Genomic DNA, 26288 nt, shown 5'->3' with positions numbered 1-26288 from the left:
CTGTCAACATGTCTCAATGTTTCATATGCTTGACCTTGTTGTTTTGTTGTGAAGGACAATAATGTGCCTGCATGACAGATGTCTCCCAAGGAAGTGCACAAGACACCACCTTTACACTTTCCAGGGACCCGCTGGCACATTTTAAAGTAAGGCACAGTTTGAACAAAACTTGTTTTGATTTCATACATATACATGTTCCCACAGTGTGGTTGCATTTGGGTTAGTCCTTGGTTGTTGCTGATACCAATTTACGAGTGTCAAGTCATCCAGACCACCGTGGTGCCATGTATATGTACTTACTGATACCCCATTTCTGCCTAACAGTGGCTTATTTGAATGAGTCTGGCAGCTCAGACAATGACTGTGTACATGTAGTTTGGTGTGCACCTCCTTGTGTGACTTCTGTTATACAGACACGTGTGTTCTGTTCACAAAGTGGCATATTCACACATTCTAGACATGTCCATTGTGTAAAGGGTTGTGATTCTCCAGGAATCACAATGTATTTCTTTGGGGTTTCCTAAGTACTCACAGGTCTCTGAGTGTGGGGACACCTTCTGCATTGGCATGTTGTATTTGGCCTTGGGTGCGACATTACTGTTGGGTTCACAGTGAACAAGAGGTGGCATGCCGTCATAGTCTTGCTGTGCTCAACTGATCCCAGACACTAGCTTCTCAGGATCTTGGGATTTCAAGTTATTTGCTGTTGTGTCCTAATTTTCATTTTTTCCAAGTGGCATGGTGGGTCGACCAACTGGGGAGTGCAGGGCTTACATATGTGGGGAGTATTCTAGATGTTACTCATGATGCCTTTCCTGATATGCACTGTTGCCTATTATGTTTGGATGCATGTGTCAGATGTATACAGGTGACTGATTTTTTTCCTGTCTCTTCACCTTGCCCACAGCATCATCGGAGGACACCGAGGGAGACACCGGCACAGACGTGGAGGAGGGATCGAGCACTAGTGCCACCACTGCTGAGTAGTCGGCGGAATCAAGTGGCACGGAAGGCGAGGGGAGTGAGGCGGAGGACCTGCCCAGTACCAACACTGACTACGAGGCTGACGGGTCCGAGGCTGAACTCCCTGAGGGTGCGGAGGCTGCTCCAACAGCTGGCAGCAGCACTCCATCCGTCACCGCCCCCTCCATTCCCATCACCGCCCTCCCACTTGCTCAGGTCCCTTCTGTCCGTGCTAGGCAACACTGTGTCTCCTTCGTGCCAGGCACCGCACCTTCTGCTCCTGTCCCCCTGCTGCCCTCACTGCCGAGTCTGTGGACATTCTGCAGCAGTTGCAGGTTGGGCAGACATCGATCCTGACTGTCCTCCATGGCCACACCAGACTGCTGACCCAGATGGTGTCGTACATGGAGGGCATGTCATCAGCGATGTCTGACCAACGGATGTTGCTGAGGTCCCTGGACTCGTCACTGACGGCAGCAGTGAGTCACCTGCAGTGCTGCGTACCCCCCCTACACCTGCACCATCCACAAGTCCCACACTCATGCCTGTTCCAAGCACACCAAGACATCCACACACACGCAACCCACCAGACAGAAGCAGCACACCACCACGTAAGGGCAAGCGCACACCTCCTGACACGCACACTCAGGGGGAAGCAGGCACACCCACTGGGTCTGGGGCACACAGGCAGGCACGCAGCCACAGTCCTCGTCCACATGACTCACTCCCCAGTCCCTCCGATGTCACTCCCCTTGGCTCCCCTGCCCCAGAATCGGAGAAGGAGGCCTACTTCGCTGGGCTGGGCCTCAGCCCCACTAGTTCACCTGGGCGCAAATGGTCAAGGCACTCCACGGGTAGGGGAGTTAAGTCCCCCAGCCTGTCCACCACCTCCCCCAGTAGCACTGCAGCCCATCCCTCCGACCCCCCACCCTTCTTGGGGCCTGTTGTTTCTCCGGGTGCAGGGGAGACGCTTGAAGATCTGGCAGAAGTGTGCAGCGCTGAGCTCGCCTCCACCTTTGGCGCTGCCCCACCCCCTGTGGTGGAGTCGTCCGTCCCTGCACCCACCACACCTACCCTTCCCCCTCCTGTCCCTGCGGTGCCTGGTCCTTCAACACATGATGCCCCCCCCCAGTCGACGAACCAGAGGATTCTGATGTGCAGGCAAGCTAGGGGAGACGCGTGGCCATGTGTCCCCCCCCCAAGGACTTCATATCTGGACTGGCCATTGGCCTTTGTACATAGTGTTCTTTACTACATCTTATTTTTTCATGCTGAATAAAGCTGGTATTCCTCTGCACCCACCCCCATGTCTGTGTCCACTGCTGGGAGTGATAGGCACCCACCCCCATGTCTGTGTCCACTGCTGGGAGTGATAGGCACCCACCCCTCACATGTCTGTGTCCACTGCTGGGAGTGATAGGCACCCACCCCCATGTCTGTGTCCACTGCTGGTATTCCTCTGCACCCACCCCCATGTCTGTGTCCACTGCTGGGAGTGATAGGCACCCACCCCTCACATGTCTGTGTCCACTGCTGGGAGTGATAGGCACCCACCCCCATGTCTGTGTCCACTGCTTGGAGTGATAAGCACCCACTCCTCACATGTCTGTGTCCACTGCTGGGAGCGATAGGCACCCACCCCCATGTCTGTGTCCACTGCTGGTATTCCTCTGCACCCACCCCCATGTCTGTGTCCACTGCTGGGAGTGATAGGCACCCACCCCCATGTCTGTGTCCAATGCTGGTATTCCTCTGCACCCACCCACTTGCCCCCTTGCTGTGGTACACTGCTGTCCTTGGCATTACACCACCTCCAATTTACAGCTGATGTGCTGCACCAAGCCGTAAACCAACATTCGTGGGGTGTGTACGCCTTGTAGCCATCATGTAATGGGGCCGTAGGGGTACGGGTGGTACGGCCCGTACCCCTGCATTCATAGGGTGTGTACGAGCCGTACCACGCGTACCCCTACATCACCTCTACAATGGTGGTACGGCCCGTACCCACGCTCTGAGGTGCGTGGGTACGTCCCGTACCACCATTGTAGTGGTGATGTAGGGGTACGCGTGTACGGACCGTACCCACGGTCTGGGGGGCGTGGGTACGGTCTGTACCACCATTGCAGTGGTGATGTAGGGGTACGCATGTACAGACCGTACCCACGCTCTGAGGGGCGTGGGTATGGTCCGTACACGTGTACCCTTACATCACCTCTACAATGGTGGTACGGCCCGTACCCACGCTCTGAGGTGCGTGGGTACGTCCCGTACCACCATTGTAGTGGTGATGTAGGGGTACGCGTGTACGGACAGTATCCACGCTCTGGGGGGCGTGGGTATGGTCCGTACCACCATTGCAGTGGTGATGTAGGGGAACCCGTGTACGGACCGTACCCACGCTCTGGGGGGCGTGGGTACGGTCCGTACCACCATTGTAGTGGTGATGTAGGGGTACGCGTGTACGGACCGTACCCACGCTCTGGGGGCGTGGGTACGGTCTGTACCACCATTGTAGTGGTGATGTAGGGGTACGCGTGTACGGACCGTACCCACGCTCTGGGGGGCGCGGGTACGGTCCGTACACGTGTACCCCTACATCACCACTGCAATGGTGGTACGGACCGTACCCACACTCTGCGGGGCATGGGTACGTCCCCTACCACCATTGTGGTGGTGACGGGTACGCGTCCACGTCCACTTCTGTTGTGGCGGGACGTGGGATTGGTGGACACGCCCCCCGAAGTGACCAGACCATGGAGGTAATTAATGTGCAGGATATATATGTTTTTTGTAGTGTGTGGGTTATGTTTCCTGCCCCTTGCCCCCACCCCCCTCCCTTTGCCCCTGGGGGTTGTTCTGACCTTCTGCGGCGTCTGCGTCAGTTTCTGTACACAAGGTCGTAGGCTATGAGGGCCAGGATGACACGTAGGATGGGGTCCATGGATGTCCGTCGCGTACCGGTGTTCCTTGTTCGCGTCGGCCTCAATTTCCCGGGAGTTTTTGGCTGCCGTAAAATATGAGCCATGCAGAGTGACGTAGGCACGGATCTTACATGCTGGTTCGTAAAACGCTGCCTGACTCCGTCCGGACGTCACGTACACGATGTCCCGGATCGGAATTGTGGGTATTTTTTTGTCGGTCGGTCTTTTGTACGACTCGTACGGAAATTGTATTTCTGTACGAATCGTACTTGCGGGTTTGTAAGGTGTTTTACCCGGGGATGAGTCGGACGGAGAATACGCTCCGTACGACCATTCGTACCCGGCTTTTACAGGATCGGAATCGGCACCTAATTGTTTTATAGTTTGTTATTTTAGCTCATGAACCACTGTTTGGAATACAGTAGATACTGCCCCAGGTTCTTGTTCTAGGGTTGCCCTTGTTGTTTGTAAAGCATGATACAATAGAACATTGGCAGTTGTGATGCCCCCACAGTACATAGAAAGAAAGCATGCTGGTACAGCCACCCAGGATGCCCCCGCCACAAGAACTAACCCAAGAGAGCGTTAATCTGTCTAAACCATGAAAAGGGGATTGGGTAGGGTTGGTTCTGTAAGTGATAAAGTAAGCGGGGAAGGGAATCCATTTTAAATATAGCAGACTGGCCATATAAGGAGAGAAGCAAACCCAACCAAGATCTTATCTCGGTCCCGATCTTGTCCATTGTAGTGTGGAAATATGGATTTTTCTGATCAGTTATGTCCCCTATCTTGGACCCCAACGGTTTCATGTATGAATCACAAGTACATGTATGCTCCCTCCAGTTCCAGTTATGAAGACGCAAACCCATGTGCGTCCACCGTCAACATGTCCTCTTTCAGATCCGCCATGAATAGGCCGGATATTCCATTCCTAAGTATGAAAGGCCACCGGCTTTATATGGTTCACTTATGCCATTTTACAGTCCAGGCAAGTAGGCCCTGATTCTGTCATCAAGCTTTTCTTGCTTTCTGCCTCTGAAGCTCCAGTCTGAGCCTGCATCTGTGACCATGAACGTTGTCTCATTCCCTGCGCGGCTCACGAAGCCTGACATCAGCCTGTTGCCTGCCAAGAAACTGTATTTTACCTTCGAAATTATCTGCTCCGTTCCCTGCCCGATGCATTCCTGTCTAGTAGTTTCAGTAAACATTCTTCCAGCTACCGAGCAAAGGCCCGGCTTCTCTGTCTTCATGCAAGTAATTCATAGCCCTGTTACTATGGAAGATTCCTGCCCTCGCATCTAGTGTAGACACTTAGACGCTTGTACACGCACTAACAGTCAGTATAGTCAGTATAGAATAAGATTCTACTCTAAGAGACCTCTCTTTTGGATAACATGGTTCTTTAAACATAGGATGTTAGATATGATTTGGGGATTAGGTTGACTTGACCCTCCAGACTTCTGTCGCCACATGTAGAGTTAAATGTCAAGTCCCCTTCACCCCCTAGTTGCACGTCAATCACACGTCATACTGCTGCGCGCGCATCCCTGCCAAGTATTTCTGCTGACATTGCGAAATTATTTCATAGGTCCACCCATATGTGACATCATAACCAATGACGTTTTCCTTGTTACACCCAATTACGCCTCCTTCAGCTACGCATGTGAAATGTTATCTTTGCTATCAATTGTTACGCCTCTTGCATTGGCCTCACTGTAATGCCTATTGTATAAAAGTGAATAATTATCAATAATGTATGTACTTCACTTCCTGAACCTTCGTGGTGATGGAACTTGGAGCAACCGATTATAATCGACCATTGGAATAAAGCCCATTCCGAACCTCTAATACCACGGATTCTGCCTCTTATTTACTGAGCTATTTTATTATGTTTCTGTATCAAATTAAGTCCCGGTAATTAAATTATTTACCACATGAATGGCGCCCGAATAGGGACACTTTCTCATCTCACGCGCCGGTGGTGCGTTGCAGGCCCGGTCTCCTGCCACAGCTGGACGGACAACAACGCGTACCAGCAGGATTTCCTGTATCTCCCTCCGGTCAAGCGGGGGCGACTGAGGCTGCGATCAACACCCAGACGAGGCGGTGAGAAGTGCGAAGTATCCCGACCAGAGCCTAGCTGAGAGAGCAAGATCCGAGGTATACAGAGGCCCACCAGTTTCCGAAGTCCCGAGTCGAGTCCAGTTTCCGAAGTGTTCGAGTCGAGTCCAGTCCGGTTCAAGTTCAGTTCAGTTTCCGAGGCCTTCCGTTCCGAGCTACCCGGTGAGTACCATTACTGGGGAGGCGTTCTGGCGTGCACATAAGTTGTGCCGGTCCAGACGGGTTTGGGTACACAAATCCGGTCTGCACTGTTTTAGCAGTGTATCTGTACTGTTTAGCAGTACATCTAGTATATCTAGTATATACATTCAGAATAATTCAGTTAATGCCGAGTATTATGTTCAGTAATTAAGTTTCCTTAGATCGTATCATCATTGTTGCTCAGTTAAATGTTAAATGTTAAATGTTTTTAGTACGTTCTGCATATTGTGGTATGAATGACTGTTCATTATTGTGATTACTGTATTAAGTTTGTTCAAGATCAAGTATCAGATCAGTTCTCAATATGCCGCTCTTTTCGAAATTAAGACAGATCACAACTAGAAAAGGGGTACTCGAAGAAGCTGTTCCTATTCCTCCTAGGGACACTCCAGGGTACTTCATGTATCATAAACACGGCTTAGACGCTATATTATTTCTTGATTTATGGGTAGACTACACTAAGGAATTACCAGAAAGTCAGAGGTGGCCCGCGGCTGGGACCTGGGATGCAGAGTGCATCGTGAAAGTAGAGGAAGAATTATGGAAAAAGAAAGCTAGACAATCACAGAAAGACGCCATTGAATTATGGCGTAAAGAATCGTATAGACGTACAGAAAAAGCACGTAGACAGGAAGAGAAGAGTAAAGAGAATTCAAATGAAGTCCGAGAAAATCTATTAATTGAAGAAGGTGCACGAGTGAAATCAGAACAAGTAGACAGACAAAGACATGCCCTTATGAAGGGTATGTATCCCCTTCTGGCCGAGGGATTACCTAAGGCTACTGCGGGGATACCAAAAGACTTGCCACCCCCATTATTTCCAATAAAGGTACATCCCAAGGGGCATCCTAGAACCGCAGAAGATGTTTTTCTTTCCTCATATTTAGATGACGCAGCTCCCGAGTACGCTAATTCCGCCCCACATAGACCACCTGCCAGGGAGGTTCAACACCGAGATCCAGTATCTATATCTCTACAGCAACAATTTCCGACACAAGTTCCGGCAAGCACATCTGTTTCCACATCTGTTCCTACAGCTACTTCCATAGCTGTGTCCACACCTATAGTTGCTGTATCGCGTTCAACGAATCCTTTCACGCCCGATACCCCAGATGGGGCTACGGGAGGTGCTACCAACATTTTTTCTACGCCACCCAGAATAAATAAACTTACCTTTCAAGAGTCAGCACATTCACGTACCCCCAAACTCATAAATGCCCGTACGCTTAAGGAACTTCTTATAGATTGTAGATATGACCCTGTGCCCGGAAAAGAGGACGAAATGACCCTGGCATCATTACGTATCAGACGAGCTGCGGTGTATTTAGGGAAGTTACCAGGAATGACTATGCATCTAGATAATATATACCATTTTGTCCAAACAGGGCGAGATTCTGAATGTATTAACAGAGCTATGGAATACCAGAAAGTGGAAATACAGGGGGAACTGTTACGTTTCCTCATAAATTGTGTGATCAGAAATCAAGACCGACCGGGGGTAGACCCGGAAGCAATGCAAATTCTTACCAGATGGAGCCAGAATATATCAGAAGGGAGACATGATAAGCAAAACTGTATAATAGCCATGTGCCGAAAGATCCGTAAAGAAATAGAACGCCTACACGAAGAGAGATTAGCGGTAGACCAGTTTGAACAAAATGAGGAGGAGGAAGGATCAGGACTGCCCACAGGACAGTCAGAAACCATAGCCTATGTAGGTAGAGGAAGATCTTGTAAAAGTACTAGATGTCTTACTGACCCGATACGTCCGATATGTCTAGAAAATAACAGGAATTTTCAAACACCTATAATAAATATAAGGTCCCCCGAGCATTCGTTCCAAACCGCTGACAAATTACTGCGAGAACGAAGGGGTTATCATTTTCTCGATTCTATGGATGAACAAGAATTAGCCAGGTCAGCCGTTCATTGGGTTGACAGTCCCGGAAAGTATGATGATGATACAGTAGCACACACATTCTTGAATCTCACCCCAGATGAACAGCGTTTAGCTGGGATTTATATGATTCAACAACTTCTTATACTATATAAAAGCCAACATTCAGACCCTGGTCCCTTACCTGATATATTGACTGAATTACTCACGAATAGATGGAGAGGTTCAGGTACTAAGCTAATTAAAGAAATACTAGAATCAAGAAAGCAGTACATTCTTTTCGTATGTCCAGGACATGTCTCACTGCCCATTAAGGAAAGAACCACGTATTACATGGACAGACAGAATCCCTTACGAGAAGTACACCCAATAAAAGGCGAGGACAATGAGTTTAAACGTGTATTTGTATATACGCCCATATCGAAAATAGAATTGTTAGAAATGAAGAAAGTGGTACCCAGTCATGACAAAGACCCAGCGGGTTTCCACCGAGAAATTAAAGACATGTTACTCATGGGAGAGTATACCTATCCCGACATTATGACCATATTAAAGGTATTGATGCCTGCTGGCATTTATGAAAAACTCAAGGAAAAAGAGTGGGAGGTGAGAGACCAAAAGATAGACTGGACAGCATTAGAAAATGAAGAAAAGGCCCGAGGTCCAGGTTCGGGGCTTGGGGACAAAACTAAAGCACTACCAGGTTTACTAGTACAGGTACTGCCACGTTTATTAACCACGAAAAAGGAAGACTGGGGTGCAATTTCAGCCTGTAAACAAAAGCAAGATGAAGACACTAGTGATTTCTATGCACGATTTGAAAAATGTTTTGGTATAAATAGTGGCATAAAAGCAAGTAGCGAATCATACCCACATCTGTTTGTGACAAAATTAGTTGAAAATTCCTTGCCCCAAGTGAAGAATAGAGTATTAAAATTCGAGAGTACCTGGCAAGGTAACACCCCATCACAAATGTTACAAATGTTACAGTATCATCACAATAGAATTAGAGAGGAACAAGATCATGAACAAAGACGCATGAAAGACACAAAAATGAAAATGCTAGTCTCCCAGACAGTTCCAGCTGAAGGACATAAAAAGGGTACGACACATTCCGGTGATTCAGCAGGACCTGTAAAAGGGACATGCAACTATTGTAAACAACCAGGTCATTATGTACACGATTGTCCAGTCCTGAAGCGTAATATCGCCACAGGTATTACAAAAGAAAGACCACGGCCACTTAGACAGGATCAGAATGAACAAGGAGCCTTGCAGCATGCACAGTCCATGCCAGCTCCGCAACAGTCTATACAGTTTGTGCCAGCTGCACCTGCGCTGCCTGTTGCTGCCACACAAACCACGACACGACAGCTGTACCAGACCGCACAGTATGACTATCCTGATTATCAACGATATGCATGAAACAGCCTAGAGAGGGAAGTTGACTTACCCCTTATCGAGATCCCTGTAGACCAAGAAGGACCTTATGTACATAGTGAATTATTAGGTCAAGACAGAAAATTTTTACTCGATACCGGGGCAAGTCGAACAACCATAAAACGTAGTGAAGTTCCAGGGGCACCCCTCTCAGGCTCACAGAATATTTCCCTTGGTTTTTCAGGAAAACCTATTGTTAATGAAGTATCACAGCCTCTTCCACTTACGATAGGACCCTTGACCAGAACTACAGATTTATTGCTTACTAAATCATGTCCAGAAAACTTGTTAGGTATAAAAACACTGAAAGCTCTAGGAGCTATAATATGTTGTTCTCCGGAAGGAGTAAGATTGTTTTTACGTGATTTTAAAGGTCACTATGTGTCTAGAGACATGGATCCCCGACTACAGACTTTACCTACACATCTATGGGCACAAGGCCCTACTGATGTTGGGTGCATGAATATTACACCATATCGAGTTACACTAAAGGCAGGAGTGGTACTACCACGAATGCGACAATACAAGTTACCACCAGATGCTGTAGTGGCTTTACTACAAATCATTGACGAGCTCATTGCCCAAGGAGTGGTTGTAGAAACAGACTCCAATGTATGTAATTCACCGGTAATTCCGATTCTTAAACGAACAGATCCTACGTTCCCGCCAGTATATCGATTGGTTATTGATTTGCGCGAATTGAACAAATGCATTGTGCCACAATTCCCTGTGGTCCCAGATATCTCGTCATTACTGACAGCTATTGATTCCGAAGCAACATTCTTTACTGTAATTGATCTCAAAAATGCCTTTTTCAGCGTCCCAATAGATCCGGAAAGCCAATATTTGTTCGGATTTAGTTTAAATGGACGTAGCTTCAAATTCTCACGCGCACCTCAAGGATTTACAGAAAGCCCCAGCATCTATAGCCAAGCACTGAAACGAGAACTCGACAGTATCCACATGCCAGTTAACACTGCCTTGCTTCAATATGTCGATGATCTGCTGATCACCGCTAGAAGCGAACCCGAATGTGAGAAGGCATCACTGACAATTTTACGATTTCTATCCGAAAAGGGGCACAAGGTGTCCCCTTCTAAGCTGCAATTCTGTGTCCAGCGAGTTGTTTATCTTGGACACTCGCTGTCCAAGGAGGGAAGGCAGCTTACACCCGACCGCATTCAGTTAATAGCTAACATGCCAATACCCAAGACACAAAAGGAGGTGCGGGCTTTTATAGGCCTCACTTCATATTGTAGGCAGTGGATCCCTCAGTATGCATTTCTAGCAAAACCACTCATTCAATTGACAACACAGGAGGCAGCCACATTGACTGTTCTCCCTTGGACTCAGGAACATACACAAGCTTTTGAAAGCTTAAAGACAGCCTTATGTCAAGCACCTGTTTTAGCAACACCATGTTACAGTAAACAGTTTACACTCTTTGTTACAGAACGCGAAGGCACTGCCTTGTCAGTACTCACACAGGAACAAGCAGGAGCACACAAACCATGTGCTTATTTTTCTAGTACATTAGATCCAGTAGCTCAGGCTCTGCCTGCGTGCCTGAAATCAGTGGCAGCGACAGCTTTAGCAATCAGACAAAGCGATGCCATAGTGTTAGGACATCCATTGACAGTACAAGTACCATATGCAGTGGAGGTTCTTGTGAATCGAACGCAAACACAACATTTGACTATAGCAAGACTTACAGGGTACGAACTAACACTGTTTCAGCCACATATAGAAATCAGACGTTGTAACACATTGAATCCTGCCACACTTTTACCTGTAAATGGAACAGACCCACTAGCTCATGACTGTATTGATGTTATTACAATCACGACGAAACCCAGACAAGACTTGACAGATGTCCCATTGTCAGACCCAGACCTGACGTTGTATGTAGATGGTTCATGTATGAGAAAAGGTACAGGAGAACTAGTGGCCGCTTACGCAGTCACAACAGACACTGAAATCATTGAAACAAATTGCATAAATACCTTGTCCGCTCAAGCAGCAGAGCTTGTAGCTCTGACACAAGCCTGTATTCAAGCCACAAATAAAAAAGTCAACATATACACTGATTCACGTTATGCATTCGGAGTTGTACATGACTTCGGCGTGCTGTGGCGAGAGAGAGGTTATTTAACTTCTCACGGTGCCCACATTCAGCACGGACCCCTCATTCATGCCTTATTAGATGCAATACATCTACCCACTGCAATATCAATTATGAAATGTAAAGCTCATACGAAGGTTACTGATATCATTTCTCAAGGCAATGATCTAGCTGACAGAACAGCTAAACAGACTGCTCAAACTCAAACATCCGACATGACAAAGACAATAGTCCCGACGCCAACACATTGTATGACGGTTAAAGATCCTACTCTTGACGTAATTGATATACAGACACATGCTACACCAGACGAAGTAAAGAAATGGACTGAATTAGGAGGGATCCAAACGGATCAAGGATGGTTGATGAAGGAAAAGTCTGTGTGGTTCCTTCCTGATTCAATGGTCCAGGTTATAATTAACACTGTACATAGTCCAGCGCATCTAGGAGAAAAAGCTATGCTAGACAGCATTCAACACATTTGGTTCAATAAACATTTACGAGCTGCAGCCAAACAAAAAGTTCGTACCTGTATGATCTGTTGTCAGTTCAACCCAGGAAAAAGCGTTCCCGTAGAACAGGGTGGATTTCAGCCTCCTGATCACCCTTTTGAAGTCCTCCAGATGGATTATATCCAGATGGAACGATGTCGAGGATTCAAATATGTTCTCGTAGTTGTTTGTGCTCTTTCCCGTTGGACGGAGGCATACCCGGTTTCAGATTACACGGCCCCGACTACTGCCAAACAGTTAGTTCGAGAATTCTTCCCACGATACGGTTTACCACGTGTTGTCTACTCAGATAACGGCCAGCCGTTCTCATCCGAATTAATGAAACACGTTTCACTTTTGTTAGGCTATCAGTGGAAATTCCACTGTGTCCGACACCCCGAAGCAGCAGGTCTCGTAGAAAGACATAATCAGACCCTGAAAATTAGATTGTCCAAAATATGCAGAGAGAAAGGTGTCGACTGGGTAGTAGCGTTACCAGTTGCACTCTTTTACACAAGAATGGTAGCACACTCTCGAACAGGGCTATCCCCGTATGAAGTGATCTTCGGCAGACCACCAAATATGTGGGGGACACCTATACCACGCAAAATAACTGATATTGACTGTAATATGCTGACAGATTACCTGGCTTCCTTGATGTCTGCACTACAATCTTGTCGTTCACAGGTAGCTGCAGCTTTTCCTGACAACACTGAGGTGAAACCCCATGACGTAATTCCGGGGGATCTCGTTTTAGTGAGGAACTTTGATCGAAAGACTCAGCTGGATCCTAGGTGGAAGTCACCGAAATTGGTCTTGCTCACCACAAGGACAGCCGTGAAGATCGAGGGCAGAAAAGGCTGGATTCATTCAAGTCATATCAAGAAATTTCATGGACTACCATCGGACGTAAACACCACACCTTGTGTGTCCTCACCCATTGACTCAAAACTTCCTTTTGTTGAAAAGAGTAATTCCGAATTTTATAAACTAAAACTCAGATCCAATCAGTCAAGCAATTTGATTGTTTAAGTCCTCTCCGAGGTGAAGCGGTTGAATTGTCTCTGACATGTATCCCTTGGACCTGAATAGAGAATGCACCCGAAAAATGTTGAAACGACAGGCGTACTGTAAATCACTGCGTAGTCATTGTACAGTGACGTTATTAATTTTGTTTTCCTTAAGTCTTTTAATAATTACTGCAAGTATATTGTTGCATATATATTATCCTATTTTTAGACACGTTTATAATGTTACTGCTGAACATTCTTTTAGTGAATTACCTCCGCTTGAGTTGTCTTATAGATTTGCGCTGCGCAATAACACGTTTATTAGTATGTTACATCATTCCCATCAGGTTAGCAATGCTACAAATTGTTGGATATGTGGCCGACTCCCTCCCTATCAGAATTATAAAGGAATTCTACCTCTCTTTCCATACCCGTTCACACACAACGGCTCCTGTGGAGCATGGTTTAGCTTAATCAATTCCCTAGATTCGAATTCTGCAGTTTATCAAGATAACTGGGTATGGGGAAATTTGAATTTAGTTTTACTTAAGGTCTGCTATCCTAACAAGGAGGGATTTCCCCAGAGAACAGGAACTGATCTAGAAAATGAAGTGTATGGATTAGGTAATTTTACGCTTAATCTTATGATCCTAAATGTCGAATCCGAAGCTACTCCAATTTTGCCCGCTATGTCAATATTTCCAGTAAAAGGTGAATTATGTGTAAGAAAGAATGGTTCCATACATATGGGCCATAGTAGATGCACCACTGTAGTAGAATTTAGTGATCAAGGCAAGTCTACATTTAGAGCTTCCCGCCATTCCTATTTCATATGTGGTCAGACGGCATATGCACGTTTGCCTCTAGATTGGGATGGTACCTGCTACATTGGATTTCTTTTGCCGCCTGTTTTTCTAGCTCCTCCTGATTATCACAGAAATACTCATTTAGTATATACTAGAGTAAGGAGAGATCTCCCAATTGTCGATTACACTGAAACAGCATGGGAAAAATACACAGATTTCAATAAAGGTCTCTTTCCCTATATAGGTACAGTTACTAATAGTAAGCTGATACGTAGATTAACCAGAACCCTTGAAGCAGTAGTGAACGAAACTATTTCCGCCTTAGGCAATTTAACAGAAGAGCAGTCTGCTATGCGGATTGTTGTGCTTCAAAATTGTCTTGTCCTTGACGTCATCCTGGCCGATAGGGGCGGAGCTTGTAGGGTCATCTGATCAAGTTGTTGCATTTTCATACCAGAAAATTCGCCATCTGTATATAAAGCCATAACTCGCGTTCATAAGATTGTAAGCCAGATACACCAGAATCCAGGCACCTGGACTTGGTCCGGTTGGTTTTGGAATGTATTATCTACCTTTGGATGGAAGGTCCTATCCTTCCTAGGTATTGGCTTTCTCATACTATTCAGTTGCTGTCTATGCCTACAATGTGGACCAGCGATTTGTGGTCTGTGTGCCACATCGTGTGTCCCATCACCAAGATTTCATTCGTCCCAGAAGAAAAAAGAAGAACAAATGATGCTATATGAACAGATCAATGGATTGATGAAGATTGATATCTCTTGACGGGCAAGTAGGGGACAAGGAGGGAATGTGGAAATATGGATTTTTCTGATCAGTTATGTCCCCTATCTTGGACCCCAACGGTTTCATGTATGAATCACAAGTACATGTATGCTCCCTCCAGTTCCAGTTATGAAGACGCAAACCCATGTGCGTCCACCGTCAACATGTCCTCTTTCAGATCCGCCATGAATAGGCCGGATATTCCATTCCTAAGTATGAAAGGCCACCGGCTTTATATGGTTCACTTATGCCATTTTACAGTCCAGGCAAGTAGGCCCTGATTCTGTCATCAAGCTTTTCTTGCTTTCTGCCTCTGAAGCTCCAGTCTGAGCCTGCATCTGTGACCATGAACTTTGTCTCATTCCCTGCGCGGCTCACGAAGCCTGACATCAGCCTGTTGCCTGCCAAGAAACTGTATTTTACCTTCGAAATTATCTGCTCCGTTCCCTGCCCGATGCATTCCTGTCTAGTAGTTTCAGTAAACATTCTTCCAGCTACCGAGCAAAGGCCCGGCTTCTCTGTCTTCATGCAAGTAATTCATAGCCCTGTTACTATGGAAGATTCCTGCCCTCGCATCTAGTGTAGACACTTAGACGCTTGTACACGCACTAACAGTCAGTATAGTCAGTATAGAATAAGATTCTACTCTAAGAGACCTCTCTTTTGGATAACATGGTTCTTTAAACATAGGATGTTAGATATGATTTGGGGATTAGGTTGACTTGACCCTCCAGACTTCTGTCGCCACATGTAGAGTTAAATGTCAAGTCCCCTTCACCCCCTAGTTGCACGTCAATCACACGTCATACTGCTGCGCGCGCATCCCTGCCAAGTATTTCTGCTGACATTGCGAAATTATTTCATAGGTCCACCCATATGTGACATCATAACCAATGACGTTTTCCTTGTTACACCCAATTACGCCTCCTTCAGCTACGCATGTGAAATGTTATCTTTGCTATCAATTGTTACGCCTCTTGCATTGGCCTCACTGTAATGCCTATTGTATAAAAGTGAATAATTATCAATAATGTATTTACTTCACTTCCTGAACCTTCGTGGTGATGGAACTTGGAGCAACCGATTATAATCGACCATTGGAATAAAGCCCATTCCGAACCTCTAATACCACGGATTCTGCCTCTTATTTACTGAGCTATTTTATTATGTTTCTGTATCAAATTAAGTCCCGGTAATTAAATTATTTACCACAGTAGGGGTGAAATTGTGCTCCCATGATATCCCCTATGTATCAGACAAGAAAACTTCCAGATATCTTAGACCCACCTCAGTTCCCAGTATGTCCATGGCCCACCGACCATCACCCAGCGTCCCCCGTAGCGGCCATATTAGAGATTTACCCACGTTCATGTAAAGGCCTGACATTTCCCCAGAGATCCGCATAATCTGTAGGATCTTTGGGCCCAATCTATGGGGATCCATAAAGAATAAGACACCGTCGGCATACAGGGCAATGCGGTCAGAGATCTCCGCAGACCAAGGTATCCATTTGAACCAGCGCAAACAAAAGGAGAGATGGGGGACACGACCAATAAGAAATGCTGAAGAGACACTGCCAGCCACGCACACTGTAGCCATTAAATCATTACAGTGTAATTGAATGTATGTCAGAAAGCGTGGTCCAAAATTCAGATGTTTTAGGAGTATGAAGAGGTATGTACTGCTAACCGAATCAAACACCTTAATAATGTCAGCTAACAGCAAGGCGGCGACCTGTTCAATGTCGTGGGATGTTGCCCGGTGGGGCATGAAGCCCACCTGATCTGGGTGCACCAAGGCAGACAGATAAGGCTGGAGCCAATTAGCCAGGGTCTTAGTCAGCAGCTTTGCTTCTATATTTAGAAAGGAGATAGCACGGTATCAAGTTTGGCATTCTGCGGGACGTCCCGGTTTAAAAAAGACAACGATTTTGGTAAGTTGCCAATCTGGAGGCAGGCAAGCCTCACGGACCGCCACCAGAACAAATTTGTAAAACTCACCTGGAAACCGGTTGGGACCCGGTGCTTTCCTGGGCTTTAGTGCTGACAATGCCATTGTCAGTTCTTCCAGCATCAGAGGGGCTTCCTAAGACTCTCAGTCCTCCCCCAAAACGGTTCTTGGGGGTATGTCATTGAAAAATTGCTCAATCTGAGAGGCACTAATTGCTTCCTTTGAAGCGTATAGAGTGTCTTGCTTTCGCCTCTCAGATAATACAGAATCTTCCACACGGTAGCTCAAACCCACAGGGCGAAGCAGGAGACATAACACAATACAAACACCTTTAGAAAAGGGTTTTATTTTACAAAATGCAAAGACTCTCTCTCTTTTAAAATAAGGCTTGGGGTTTTATTTTACACAATGCTCTCTAACAGAATGGCTTTCCCAGAAGCCAAATGCAAATGTATATAGAGATATATATTTTTATAGGCAAGCAATAATAACACACTTGGGAAATGCAGCAGTTAAATGCATGAATAATACTGATGACTAAACAAGCAGCAAATAATATGAGATAAGTCTCAAGCAAATATACTGGACGTCCTGCAAGAGATCAGAAAGATGTATATACACTAGAGACATCAAATGATTACTTTGGATGTGCACCTCAACTCACTCACACATCACAAAGAAAACACCTCAAATGATCAAAGCCACTGGCCAACCATCACAATGGCAATAATCAAAACTCAACACTTCACCTGGCGCAAACACTGTATCTGCACCTTAGCCCTCTCTTGACCGGGGGATTCACACAGCCAGGGTTAAGAGCTCAGCAGCCAGGCTTCTGTCTCGAAGTAGACACGTCATTCCAAGTTTGGATTCCAAAATTCCGGTCTCAAAGTCAACAACCATCAGCTTTATAATCTCAAAACACACTAGAAGGTTTGAGAGAAACCTGCCCTCGTGCCAGAGGAATCATACCAGAACTGGCCAGCTTCCTAGAAAGCATTCCAATGGCAGGAAGGAGTTCTCACGTTCCCTCTCCAATCTCGCATGTTCCAGCCTTTATCTTGGCGAAGCTCACAAAAGCCTAAAACAATATCTCACAAACCAATCCTTGTATGTGATTAACCCAAACAACTTGCAAGCGTTGCTGTGCACGCAGAAAAGCTGAAGCCAAGCAGTCAGAAAACAGGATGAAACAGGCCATGTCAAAGCCAATAGTAAGAACTTCATAATACCCATCAATGTACCACACAATGCACATTTGTGCACTACTGCTTATAGATTCACATACTTCATCTCTCAATGTCCTATAGCATCACATACTTCATCTCTCAATGTACAACACCGAGGACATTTGTACATCACTGCTCACAACACCACTTTCGTGGCCAAAAAGTACATTCCACACCTCCATCTCCCTCTCATGCTTTCAAATGCACATCCCACACGTTTTGTTCTTGGCAAGGCTGTCCTACTCCGTGACAGCTTCCACTGAAAGACTGCGAGATTACAAGAAAGAAACATTTAAGAGAAGCAACGCATATGCAGGACGTCGTACATTCAGGATAGGGTAAAATAACACACCAAAGTCAATTAAAATAATGGTAGTCAAAGGTCATCACAGGGTTTCAGACCACAAGAGTGCCTCTAGCACTACATAGAGCCCGATAGAAAGTGGCAAAGCTGTCCGCTAGTGCAGATGGGTCAGTGAGTACCACTTCGTCCATGTCGCAGACCCAGGGGAGCTGGACTAGTGTGGTTGCTTGGTGGCAGTGTCTGTTTAGCAGTCTCCCCGACTTGTCCCCCCACTAGAACATTCTGCTTTGAGTTGCCAGCTGGGCACTTTGCAACTCTTCCATCAGTTCCCCCTGATATTGCTACTGTGTGAGGCACAGCTGCCGGCATGCCACAACCCTGCCGTCTCCATGTCCCTGCCACTCTAGTTCCATAATTTAGGCTTTCATTTGAATTAAATTCTGTTTGCGTCGCCTACGTGCTGTGCCCTGTAGCTGATATCAACTCCACTAATGGTAGGTTTCATAGCCTCCCATAGAGTGCCTACTGAGGGGTAGACTCCCCATTCAAGGAGAAATACTCCATTCGGGCTTGTTGGATCTGGGTCCAATAGGAGCTATCTTGTAGATACCACAGGGGAAGCCTCCATCGAAACGGGGGTAGAGACGGATCAGCTCGGAGCTGAATGGCCACGAGGGAGCAATACGATGCCCGGGGGCAGAATCGAGGCATTTGATATTCTATGCATATAGTCGCAGGGGATGAAAATGTAGACTAGAAAAAGAGTTGTGTACATCAGAGTGAAAGGTAAAGCCTGTATCTTTGGTATGATGGGCTCCCCATATGTCCGTCCATCCCACCAGATCTTCCAGGAACCTCAACCAGGACTCCCGGGTCGTCTGCCTCGCACTAGACGCACGCCATCGATCTCTATTCAGGCACATTACATCGTTCCAGTCTCAGCCTATGACTGCCAGGCTTTCAGGTGTGGAACCCCATAGCCCCACCAGTCTTTCCACACAGGCCTGACTTAGGGGTGGCGGTGCGTAAATACTACCCAGTACAATGTGATCCCCATCTATGGTCCCGTTAATAAACATGTATCTGACCTGTGGGTCTGTTCATGCTTGTACCAGGGTGAAGGGGAGTCTAATATGTATCAGGATAGCCAGCCTTTTAGAGCCCCTAATGAAACCAGTGTGAAAGGTATGTAGATAAGCCTAAGGATAGCTCCATAGAATGAGGCACTCTCCCACCGAGTTGGAAGGAAGCCTTCGTCCGCCCTCTACTGAAAAAACCCACAGCAGACCCTCTTACATTCGCAAATTACCGACCTGTATCTTTACTCCCGCTGCTGGCAAAATCCTTAGAAGCAGCCATAAATAAACAGCTGAGCCACTACCTTGAAGTGAATGACCACCTGGATCCATCGCAATCCGGTTTTAGACCAGGCTTCAGCACTGAAACCGCAATTTTGGCGGTGACAGATTCCTTGAGGTTAGAAATGGACGCGGGAGGATCAGCCATTCTGGTGCTCTTAGATCTCTCCGCGGCATTCGATACGGTGTCGCATTCCAAGCTGACAGAAAGACTGAGACACTGTGGCATTCAAGAACAAGCGTTAAAATGGCTTCAAACCTTCCTGGCAGAAAGAAACCAAACAACTATGTTAGGGCCTTTCAGATCAAGCAAACATGGGCTTGATAAAGGAGTTCCTCAGGGATCTTGCTTAAGTCCCACGCTGTTTAATCTCTATATGTCTCCACTAGCCAAAATTGCTGAAACTTGTGGATTTGAGATTATTTCATACGCGGACGATACGCAACTCATTTTTAAAATCAATCCTAACGCCCGGCTGAAAACTTACGTTTTGCAGCAGGAATGTCTGCCATCTCTAAATGGATGACAGAGAACCTCCTTCAGCTGAACCCGAGCAAGACGGAGATACTGCTAGTAGGAAAAGCCTCTTTCTCCTGGTCTTCAGAATGGTGGCCAAAAGACCTGGGCACGGCCCCAATCCCGAAGGAAAGCGTGAAGAAACTGGGGTTCACACTGAACAAAACTCTTTCCATGAAAGACCATATCGCCAGAATCACCAGCTCCTGTTACTACAGCCTGCGTTTGTTGAGAAAGATGCTTCCGTATCTTCCCTCGAAACACCGGAAAACAGTAGTGCAGGCGATGGTGATATGCCGCCTTGATTACGGCAACGCATTGTTGGCCGAACTCGGCTCTTCCCTGTTAAGAAAATTACAAGTCATTCAGAACACGGCTGCCCAAATGATCCTTAACTGCCCATTTTAGCTGAACTACATTGGCGACCTATTAGGAAACGGTCCCAATTTAAGACCTGCTGCCTCACGTTCAAAGCCCTAAACGGCTTGGGCCCTAAATATCTGGCCAATAAATTAACCAACAAAACCTCGATCTTAAATCTACGTTCCAACGCTATGGAATTGCTGAAAACACCTAGAATCCGGCGGACCCGCACTGGGGCTAAGTCGTTCTCTAGCCTTGCACCACGGTATTGGAACCTGCTTCCAATTGACATTTGGAAATGTCCATCCTTTGCTACATTTAAGAAAAAATTGAAAACCTGGCTATTCCTCGCTCCGGTAATGATAATGAGGATCCACCTCCTCTCCTGTTTTTCCGTTCTCAGAAACAAATCAAAGCAAGCGCTGAGATGCCCCCGGGTGATTCGTGCGCTATATAAAATCTCTTAACATAACATAACATAACAAGGAGCTAAACAGAGAGTCTTAGTTACCATGAGATGGATCTCCTACAAAAAGAGGATATATGCACCCAATGCGTTTGGCCTGGCGGAGTACTTCACCCGCTTCACTTTGTCAAGCAGTCCCCTAACATTCCAGCTCACTACACACAACCATCCAGAGGGGGTCATTGTATCACAGTCTGGCATACAGGTAGAGAGTCAATATGTCATATCCTGTCAGGGGGCGAGGTCTTTGCTGAGGGGGAGCACACATTACGTAGTCAGAGGAAACATAAACCATATCAACATAGCAACTTACAAACCCCTTTCCCACTTCCCTCCCAAAAACCTCGCATCAGCCAAAGTATCTATCGTGGAAGGAACCCTATGCCAACCTCAACAGGAAGCAGATGCAGGGGCCGTCCAATGGATCCCAAATCTCCCCAATGTCATGTTGGCAACTTGAGAGGATTGGGGTAGATCTCTCAAAATTCAAAAAAATTCAAATGACGCTTTATTCGATTTAAAACAATTAAATCATAAAAGCACATCATGAAAACACAAGACATTAAAAACAGAATATAACTATTCGTATAAATAAATGATACAAGATATATTTTTTTTAAACAATAATTTAAAAAAAGAGAAACCATGCTAGTTTCCTTACACGTCCCAAATTTAATTACAATCCATAAACAGTTACAAAAAAAAGGGGTCCTTGCACTGAATTCCTAAATCTGTCCACCCCTTTTAAATATTTTGCAGTATGAACAGTGTAGGTTTCATTGTCTAGAGATTGCAATTTAATGAACGCAGGTCGACAATGTCTCTGGCCTTGTGATTTAAAAATAGGTATAAAACATCTTTTTCTGATTAATAAATCAAACTTTCAGAAAAATATAACATGGATTGTCGACTGTGGGGAAATATCATCGCAAGGACATGGGCGCAAAAAATGTGACCAATCGTTTATCTGGGGGAACGTGACCATGATATGAAAGTTGCCTAAACGTAGGCGCGTCAGAAGCATCTTATCATAAGCACACAAATTAAAAGTTAAATAAGGTTGAATTCCTGGATGGCTCAGGATCAGTTGGGTGGCACTGACTGATGTTTTTGTAATGTTAGAAGAAAGTCTTAACATCTCCAGGTGACTAATACATAATGACTCGTTCCTTTCTTGTAACTGAGGTCAAACAGTCTGGTTTGACAAAATACTCGGGATGATCTATATCATTAAAACATTTTTTAACATAAACAAGCCAGGGAATACGTGGTGCCCCTTGTAAACTCAAGCAATCATTTATCTCATCCCAATTGAGGCCGGTAGAAACGCCGGTCCAAACTTTATGCTATAGTAATATTGGCTGGATTTTAATTAAGTCGGACACATACGGCAGTCCCAGTTCGGCGTGACAAATATACGTAGCAGTACTGTTTGGGCCAGCTAAAAGATATTTTAAAAATCTATTCTCAAGTTTCTGGATAGGCTCTAGATTTGCATAGCCCAAATGCCAGCTCCATACAGGGCAACAGAGATGCACTTGGCTTTACAGATTATCAACAGATCGCTAATTGGGCGTTTGCCTAACTTCCTAGCTAAGTTTACCAAGGCTCCTACAGCTCTGGCGAAGAGCAATTTCTTAAAGTTAATTGCATTGACCCACAAACCCCTATTTTCAAAAACGATGCCCAGGTACGAGAAAAACTTGGCAAATTCCAGCCTATTATTAGCTATAAAAATATCTCAACACTTGGTAATGGACTTGCTACATTTTATCGTAAACGTTTTGGCGATGTTTACATTAAGGTCTAAGCTAGACATATAGGATGCAAAACTCGTGACAATGCTCTGCAGGCCAATTGGGGTAAGGGCTAACAAGACTGCATTGTCGGCATATAAAAGTATGCCAATTGGCCGTTTACCAATAGCAGGTAAATCCAAACATTCCCTGGATAAGGTGTCCCCCAAACTATTTATGTAAAGTGTAAATAGGAGGGGGGGTTAGCACGCAACCCTGCCTTACCCCCTTCCTGACAGGTAAGTTATCGCTAATTTTGCCGGTTCTCCCAAAGCGGACCCTGGCCCGGGCCTCTAGGTAGGACTGTTTTAGGAAGTTAATAACAGAGATTTCTACCCCCATGGCCTCTAATTTACCCCACAGCTTCCGATGGTTAACATAATCAAAGGCCAAACTCAAGTCGACAAAGCACAGGTATAAGCTCCCCCTTTTATCCTGTATATATTTCCCCAATAAAAGGCATAGGTTCAAACTATGTTCCATAGTACCCAGGCCTTGGCAGAATCCATATTGTAACTCTGAGATAACACCAGTACCCTCGCCTAACAACTGTTGTTTATTTAAGATGACACGCCCGGCCACCTTCACGAAGGAGTCCAACAGCGAGATTGGTCTCTAGCAGGCCGGGTCGTTGTGGTCACCCTTCTTAAAAACGGGGACAAGTATGGATTCCGTCCAAGTCGGGGTGAAAGCTTGTGTGCAACAGGCCTGTAGGACCAGGGTTAATAATGGGCCCCACAGCAGGGGGCAAGATTTGTACAGGTCCACTGGTATGCTATCTGGGCCCAGGGCTTTTCCACCTATGCTAGCCTTAATTGCTAAAATGACCTCATCCATATTGAAATCAATATCAATTGAGAGAAGACATGGTGGAGCTGTTCCAGAATAATCGCCGTAAGCGGTGTCATCATGAATACAGCATAATCCAATAAAATGGGACATCCACTGATCTTCCCCAATCGAAATTTCAATACTAGGTGCATTTTTTGGGGCCAGAAACGGGGCATTCACTGCCCTCCAGAAGCCTTTTGTATCTTTAGTGTCTGATGCTTGCTTTAAAGCTCGCCACAGGTCAGTTCTTATAGCCTCCTTGCACTCTTTTAGGGACTTTTTGTACGCTGCCCTAGCGCTTTTGATAGCGTCCCGGTCTCTCGTGGTCTTGTGTAGGGCAGCTATCAAGGCTGCATGCGACTTACTACATTTACGATCGAACCACCCTGGCTTACTTTTAGTAGATTTTGAGAGTTCAGATCTTAGATTACTTTGAATGGCCTGGGTAGATCTCTCAAACCATACAGCCCAATAAGGGACCAGAAAGACTACAGCCATCAAAACACATGATGAGAAGGACCACCAGATTGTCGACACGAGGACAGTGGCCGCTCATCTGCTGGAGTTATCTCCAGGACATCCTTCCCGGGCCTTAGAACTCCACGTGGACCTGGATCGTTGTCTGCGTTTCCCTGTCTGTTTTTTGCGCAATTGGTGACATTCCCCTGATGAGGAATACGAGTCACATCACGGTGGCGAGTGTGGCCTCAAGTGTCTCTGTTCATCTGTCCATGTGAAGACCTCCTCAAGGGTGTCAAAAAACAGGGTGCGAGATTTGTACAGCACTCATAAACAGGCTGGGAAGAGGAGCATGTACGGATCTCGTAGATGGGCCTTGGCGGCTAAAAATCACTGACGTTGTTGCTGTATCAGTTTGGTATAGTCCGGGAATATCTTTATGCGGTAAGAAGATCTGTCTGAGCTCGTGCTTTTTTAAGGATGATGTCCCGGTCATGGAAATTTAGGATCCGGGCAATTACAAGTCGTGGTCGGGTGCCGGAGGGAGGTTTCTGAAGCAGGGCCCTGTGTGCGCATTTGATTATGAAACAGGGGAATAGGGCGTCAGATGGGATCCAGGATGTGAGCCAGCAGGTTAAGAGTTTCCCCACATCATCACCTTAGCAATTCTCAGGGAAGCCCAGAAACCGGAGGTTTTTCCTGCCAGCAGGTCCCTCCACATCCTCCACCTGCATTTCTTAAAAGTAGAGACCTGTGTTCGGAGTGTGAATACCATGTCTTCCACTCTAGAGACTCTAGACTCGACTTCAGTTATACGTTCCACAGCGTTGCAAAGGTCTTGGTGCAATAATGTCACTTCTGAACCCATCGTGCCGATTTTAGACTCTAGGGTATCTCTGGACTGTGTACTCACAGCAAATGGGTGGCATTATCTGGAAGGGGGTTGGTGGTTCTCCCTGATTACGCCTGTGGGCTCCGTCTCCAGTAAAACGGGCCATAGTGCTCTGTTTAGTGAGGCCCGCTGGGGGTTTATCTTAAGTCATGATGAAGGGGGGGAAAGGAGGATAATGGAGGGCTATCTCTTGTGTGTGTGGCACCTCCCATCCAAGAGTCTCGGGACCCACACCAAGCACTAACAAAAAAACAGACCTCCGACTGTAGAAGGTGCAATCAATTCCAGGGATAATTAGGAGATGCATTCATTTTCCACCATCACATCACTCGAAATAAACTGGGGTGTAGGCCAGGAGAGGCTCCCCCCTCCACAAGCAACACCGGGGCCTAGCCTGGCTGCCGCCGCACATGGGGGTATGCCCCTACAGCGGGCGTCTCACCTGTGGGTAAGTGACTTAGGGTTGCAGCACTCACGATGGTGCACAGACAGCGTAGGCCCTGGAGGTCAGCATTCCCCGTTGTAGCCGTCGGGCTAAGGGCCCAGGAACCTCCCTCGCTGATCTGCGGGCATCCAGCCACGTGGTCGCATCACCCCAGTGGTATTCGACCACATCGGGCAAAAACAGGCCAGGACCAGGCAATCCGCCACCGCGGACCCGCTCGAGTCCTCTGTAACAGCAGCCCGGTCAGCATCGGATCCACACCTTGCCGCCACACACTCCTTTGCTGCAGCAGCCCTCAGGGCTATCTGGCGCGATACGGCCGTCGGTCACTGAGCTGCCCATGTAGACCTGCACAGCCCCGTAGGACAGCACGGGAGTCAATCCTCAGACTGTGGCCAGGAGGAGGAAGACCACCCCCACCAGCATGCGGCACATCCACTCAGGCCACCAGCCGGGATTCACACCGGCTGCGAGGCCCACAATGCCCATCCGACCACCTGCGGGTATGGGCCTTGCTCCCCGTCGTGGAGGCCAAGCACCTCAGACAGGCTCCAGGTGGCGTCCACCTCAACTGGGAGGCAGCCGTGGGCGAAGGATGGGATCTGCTGCACATTTCCAGTAAGAATCGGGAGGATTAAGGAAAGGGCTGCGGTAGTTCGCCTACAGCATGTCTGCCATGTTGTACCACTAGGCCCCACCCCCGTGCCATGTATATATTCACTGAAAAAACCATAGGTTTCAGGGGCGTTATAGTTAGCTGGACTTTTCACTCGTACAAAACCATTGAAATTCCCCCGTTATAGTTAGTTCAGCTAACTATAACTCGCGCGCCCGCAATGCACTGCTGATGATGTCACATATTACATCACTCATGACATGGTCAGTGACATCACTCATGACATCACTGATGAGGGGGTATTTAG

The sequence above is a fragment of the Triturus cristatus genome, chromosome 4_2, assembly GCF_964204655.1.
Source record: "Triturus cristatus chromosome 4_2, aTriCri1.1, whole genome shotgun sequence".
Classification (NCBI taxonomy): Eukaryota; Metazoa; Chordata; class Amphibia; order Caudata; family Salamandridae; genus Triturus; species Triturus cristatus.
The sequence above is the reverse complement of the archived record's forward strand: the minus strand, read 5'-3'. Positions refer to the sequence as shown.